The sequence below is a fragment of the Hyalella azteca genome, unplaced genomic scaffold (genome assembly GCF_000764305.2).
Source record: "Hyalella azteca isolate HAZT.00-mixed unplaced genomic scaffold, Hazt_2.0.2 contig15098, whole genome shotgun sequence".
Taxonomy (NCBI): domain Eukaryota; kingdom Metazoa; phylum Arthropoda; class Malacostraca; order Amphipoda; family Hyalellidae; genus Hyalella; species Hyalella azteca.
In genome coordinates, this window is record NW_025944962.1 from 63313 (window position 1) to 69487 (window position 6175).

At 37.1% G+C, this 6175-nt stretch overlaps 1 protein-coding gene across 1 annotated transcript in view; it reads left to right on the forward strand.

The window, feature by feature from the left end:
* The window catches only part of LOC108676076 (probable ligand-gated ion channel 46), an 18086-nt gene that overhangs the window by 10479 nt on the left and 1432 nt on the right, over nt 1-6175 (forward strand). The gene's annotated exons all lie outside the window — the stretch shown is intronic.

Sequence of the window (6175 nt, forward strand, 5' to 3'; positions counted from 1 at the left end):
CATGGGACGAGCTTGACTAGTGGACCCGGGTTAATGTGAGGGCCATGGGACGAGCTTGACTAGTGGACCCAGGTTAATGTGAGGGCCATGGGACGAGCTTGACTAGTGGACCCGGGTTAATGTAAGGGCCATGTGACAAGCTGCAATAGTTGTCTTAAAATGAACCGAGGGACATAAGACAAGCTCTAAACGTTTCCTTGTATAAATCGAAAGTCATTTGACCAGCGCAACCTGTGGCATTAAATCGAGGTATAGATGACAAACGTGAATTTTAACCTTCGACTGAGTTGATGACCATGTGAAATGTTCGAATATTTCCTTAAGAGTAAATATAGGACCTTCATTAGGAGCTAGATAGTAGCTTTAGATTAAATTGAGGACTATATGACATGGCCTCCTACTAGCTTTACAATAAATTAAGATTCCGTTGACCAGGCTCCGCCGTATAGTTATTGTTCCGCTGTTTAAAAATGAGCTAGCTTTCGTTTCGTTTTTTCCGCCCTGCTGCAGCCTATCAACAGTGGCTGTATAAGACGAACATTATCGGGTTATCTAGCGACATGAACTTGGCAATCAGTATTTCAGTAGAGCCAATTTATTCTATTGCTGTTGGATCACTTTTCATCTTAAACACGTTTTCTTGGAACATGATGAATACGTATGATGAGTGTTATTGAATATACGAGTGATTTGAACGTTAAAAATCAATTAAAATTTCTTGAAGACGCAAATGTCACGATTAAATTCTGTCTGTTGCGTGACTTTTGAGGCTAAGATTTTATATTCGATTTATAGCTTTTTTTATTTTATAGCTTTCGATTGAAAGTGTAATTTTTCTAGTAGTAGAGATAAAATCTTCATCTTGTATAACTGTCCCACTGTACTAACTATTTAGTGTCACGCCAATTAAGTTGTAATAACTAGCATATATTTAAATACAGTTATTCTCTGGCAGAATAATAATGACTATCAAGTAATATAACATATTCATGCCATGGTATAACAATAATAGCGGACATACTTCTAGTACCGACATAGCCTACTTACTAACTAGCTATTATTTTAATATAATTTTAGTCCGGTTCAACGTAGTAATAATCTAATATCCTTGTATCATCTTGGGACTGTAAAACTCATTAGAATTCGTAAAAAAATGCATCTTGAAGTCGGTGATTGCGATGTTGTTATGACGGAGCCAGCGACGTTTTCTCATTTTTCTTAGAAATAATTCATTTGTTGTTGCCATGGCAACAGCATAGCAGCCATCTGTCAACTAGGGTTTTAATTTGATTGTTTGTATCTCATATATTATTAAAGAACATCTAGCTCATGAAATGCTGCTACAAATTCATGTTTTTTATTTATGACTTTTTTAACATTAAAAGTTATTTTACTTATAAGGTTATTTGTATGTTTCACTCTAATGAATATTTTTTAGTTAAGCTGTCTTATTGTTCATTAAAAATGTCTATAGTTTGACAGTAATTCGTAGAAAATTTCTTTATATTATTTTTTTGTTGTACGTTGTTTGTTGAAAACTATTAGACGACATATAAAAAATGTTAATTTATTTATATTGAGATAGAAAGTAAAAATTCGGAAACTCCTCTTGGATTACAAATTTAAATGAATAACGCACTCATTTCAGCCTAAACGAGAATTTAATCGTGCATATTTTTTCGAAGTACCGAAACGATCACTGAAAATAAATTGAAATTTGAAGCCAATTGTTTTTTTATCCCTCCAAATCAATATACTCGTACATTGTCGTACAGCGATCATTCAGCCGAAAAAATTATACATATTATTCAACCGCACATGAAGCGGTTGATATATTGACCGGATTATTCAACCGTACACAAAGCGGATGAGAAATAGACCATATTATTCAACCGCACGTGAAGCGGTTGAGAAATAGACCGTATTATTCAACCGTACATGAAGCGGAAGAGAAATAGACCGTATTATTCAACCGTACATGAAGCGGATGAGAAATAGACCGTATTATTTAACCCTAAATGAAGTAAACGAGATAAAGACCATATTATTCAACACAAAAAATATCCAACGGCGGAATTTTGATTGAATTTTTTTTAATATGGCCGATTGATTCGTCTTGAGTTTATTAAGACTCAATGGGACGAACTGGCCGTAGATATCCTAATTACCAGTCGCGTTACCTTCAAAGTTTGGACGGTCATTTCACGCCCGACAATGACCGTATAAATTGTAATTCAATTAATGAGCAAGTATTGGGCTAGACGATTTGAAACTCCAATGACAAGCTTAATTCAATGTACTAAAGATACTAAATTATAGCAAAACAAATCGGAACGGATTATCTTTACAAACGGATGCGAAACTAAGAACTAAGCAAATTATCAAATCGGATACCCTGAACGAATATTTGCAAATCGGGCACGAGAGCTACAATAAATCCAATGCGCGGAGAGAAAGTTAGAGCAAGGAGTTCTTGAGATTAAGCGGAAGATCCATAAAACAGAAAACAAGAAAACATGAGTAAATACCTACGCATAACAAATCAATAATTTCACTATAACCGCGGCATTTAACAAAGCATTCAAATTTAACCACCATCCGACGCAGCAAGTAACCCTGGCGTCGGAGTTTAATTCCTATAAGAGAGGAACCTGTTAGACGCCAGTCGGGATCAGCAGCTTAACTGACGGATCAAACCAATTTAATGACCACGTCAATGCTGGTCGCGCTTAATCTTTGCGGTCTGATTGCCAGTAGTGGAAAAATTTGAATTCTATTGCATTACACACAATGCACTTAATAATCGGGCTTGAAGGAGTCACCAACATTCAGTAGGCCCAATTACACTGTTGACCGTAATAAATTTTTTCGAGCCCTTACTCCGTTTGCATCTTCATGCAATTCTAATAAGCGTGATCTAAAACTACACAATCACGTTTTGTGAACCATTGATTCGGAACAGAGATTATCTTGCAATAAAATAGACAAATCGCAATATCACTAAAATGAATATATAGCAGTTTTTACACGATTAAATTCGGAGCCGCAATTCATTCAGCCCCGTATTTTCCAAAATAAATTCATCACAATATTTTAAATTCAGATGTTGGCCGTACATTAAACATGCACGCGTGTTGTTAACAGGAATTATTCAGGCTGTGTGTTCGAGCAACTCAAACTTGGCTGGAAATTCAGCACTAGACTCTAGTGCTCTAGAGATTCTAAAGCGAGCGGCAGGAATATGACGTGTGGTGAGATTTAATTATTAAACCCCACTTTGCGGGGCTTGAGTCCACTATACGTGGGGATATTCAGGCCCCTCTTGTGGGGAGTAGTCAGTCTCTGGGGACAGTGAGCCAGACCTTCAAAAATGAACCTTCATAACCCCATATATTATGGGGTTACGGGGAGCATAATTAGGGGTTATATGGAGTGTAATTATGGGGTTATATGGAGTGTAATTATGGGGTTATGGGGATCATTATTATGGGGTTATGGGGAGTATAATTAAGGGGTTATGGGGAGCATAATTATGGGGTTATGGGGAGCATAATTATGAGTTTATGGGGAGCATAGTTATTGGGTTATGGAAACATAATAATGGGGTTATGAGAATAATTATGGGGTTATGGGAGCATAATTATGGGGTTATGGGGAGCATAATTATGGGGTTATGGGGAGCATAATTAAGGGGTTATGGGGAGCAAAATTATGGGGTTATGGGGGGGCATAATTTACGGGGTTATGGGGAATATAATTACAGAGTTGAATAGAAATCATAATTACGGGGTTATGGGAGCATAATTACGGGGTTAAATGGAGCACAATTATGAAGTTTTATAGAGTATATATGGGGTTATGGGGAGTATAATATATATAATGGGGTAATAGGGAGAATATTTATGGAGTTATAGGGAGCATAATAATGAGGATGTAAGGAACAAAATTTGTAATAATACTGCAAAGATAGCAGGGATAGGTGAAGGAAACGGTGGAGGAAAAGTCAACGAAACAGAAGAGTGTCAGGTTAACGAAACTGAAGAAAAACAATTGAACTGCTGTAGAAGTAGGATGAACTGCAGTCGAACGAAGTGCTACATGTATGAAGTTTCTTCATTTTAACCGTAAAAACTTTTTATGCCAGGAAAACATCTTCACCAGAAATGTTATTGTTGAATTGCTCAGAATAACCGCTGAACTGCACGTAATTACACGAATTTTCAACCGTAAATATTAGTTCTGATTTCTTTCATGAACTTTTCACCTGGAAATTGAAAAAAAGTTTAATAGATTCATTGAAGGGTCGTTCCTCTTCTTCCTGCACAGTGATATCATTTTTTTTTCTATTATTATGTTGAGTTTGCCTCGATAAAGATTATTTTAGAAGATTTCTTAACAAGTCGCCCTGCTAACCATATCATTCATAACACGCAGTCATTAAATCGTGGAACAAAATTTAAAGGCATGAAGGCATTTTCGTCAATAAAGTCACTTTCATGCCTAGAAAGATGACCACGAATGTTCATGGATTCACAAACACTGAAAAGCATAAATATTATGTACAAACTTGGGAAGTATGTCTTTAAAGAGATATAAATATGAATTTCAAATTATTGAGTACGTGAATTAAGCGAATTTCTAATCTCAAGTCACTGAGTTTCTTTCCTGAGTCCTGAAGAAGTGGAAAGTGCAGAAAAAAAGTGCGTTGTGTTGGTGTCATTTTCACTCATGCCTCACTTTCCTTGCACTTCATTTGAAACAGAAAACGAACAAAGGAAGAAATTCTTCATTAAAACTTCCACTCTGAAGTTTGCAATAAAATCCTTAGGCTCGACAAAATTCTGGAGAGTGATGGTGGCCTTCATATGGTGGATGCGCAGCGTGGATGTGTGGATGCATTAAGTGGATGATATGATGGATGCACTGCATGGATGAAAGTGGATGCATTGAATGGATGATATGATGGATGCGCCGTTTGGATGGAAGTGGATGCATTGAATGGATGATATGATGGATGCGTCGCGTGGATGGAACTCGATGCATTGGATGGATGATATGCAGGATGCGCCGCGTGGTGGATGAATGTTAAATTTTTATTTTAAACGTTGAAAGTGATTAATAATATACATAATGCGATGGAATGTGGATGAAATTTCGGAATGTTGGCGGAGTGATAGAATTTGGATGACGTGAGGGTAGATGAAGTGATGTGGATGAAGTGCTTGAATGCTGACGCATATAAAAGCCTAACTAAACACCGATCCTTCAGCCAAGAAATAAGCTATTAAATGGAATATGATATATCCTAGAATACGTTTCGGAATTTCTTTTAAGAATATGTTTCATTCGTACAAACTGTTGGTGTGATTCGGCGAGTTTAGATTTATCTTTAGTGTAACCCCCACTCATTGAAACTCAACCCCACTACAATATTAGTTAAACCCCCCTCACTGAAACCCCACTCATTGACACTCAACCCAACGCATTACATGTAGAATGAAATATAAATGATAGTTACGGCTTGTATGTTCAGGCATGAAAACTTGAACTTGTCAGGCAATGTGGACCGCGGCCAAAAATATATTGTTTTGATTATCTCAATTTTAATCGAATATGCCTGATGAAAATTCGCATATTTTTTGAGAAAATAACTACGCAGTCATTGTAATTGTAGAGCAAATTTGACAGTGAGGGCCTTTGGAAAAAATCTGAATTTGTTGGTTCACTCAGACATGATATTCTCATGTTTTGCTATGCAGAATATTAGTGAACTGACGTGACTAGTATTAAATTGATTTGAATTGACGCAACTTGAACAGACGTGACTTAATGATGTTAGTATCAAGTGACTGAAGCGATTTAGTAGATGTTAATATATTATTAACCTATTAATAAAAAACATCATTTTAATGTCCGCGGCTCAGTCATGCTTCCCCTCAGTCAATGCAACTCTTGAGTGAATGCATCCCCTCAGTCAAAGCTTCCCCTCAGTCAAAGCATCCCCTCAGTCAAAGCATCCCCTCAGTCAAAGCATCCCTTCATTCAAAGCTTCCCCTCAGTCAAAGCATCCCCTCAGTCAAAGCATCCCCTCAGTCAAAGCATCCCCTCAGTCAAAGCATCCCCTCATTCAAAGCTTCCCCTCAGTCAAAGCTTCCCCTCAGTCAAAGCTTCCCCT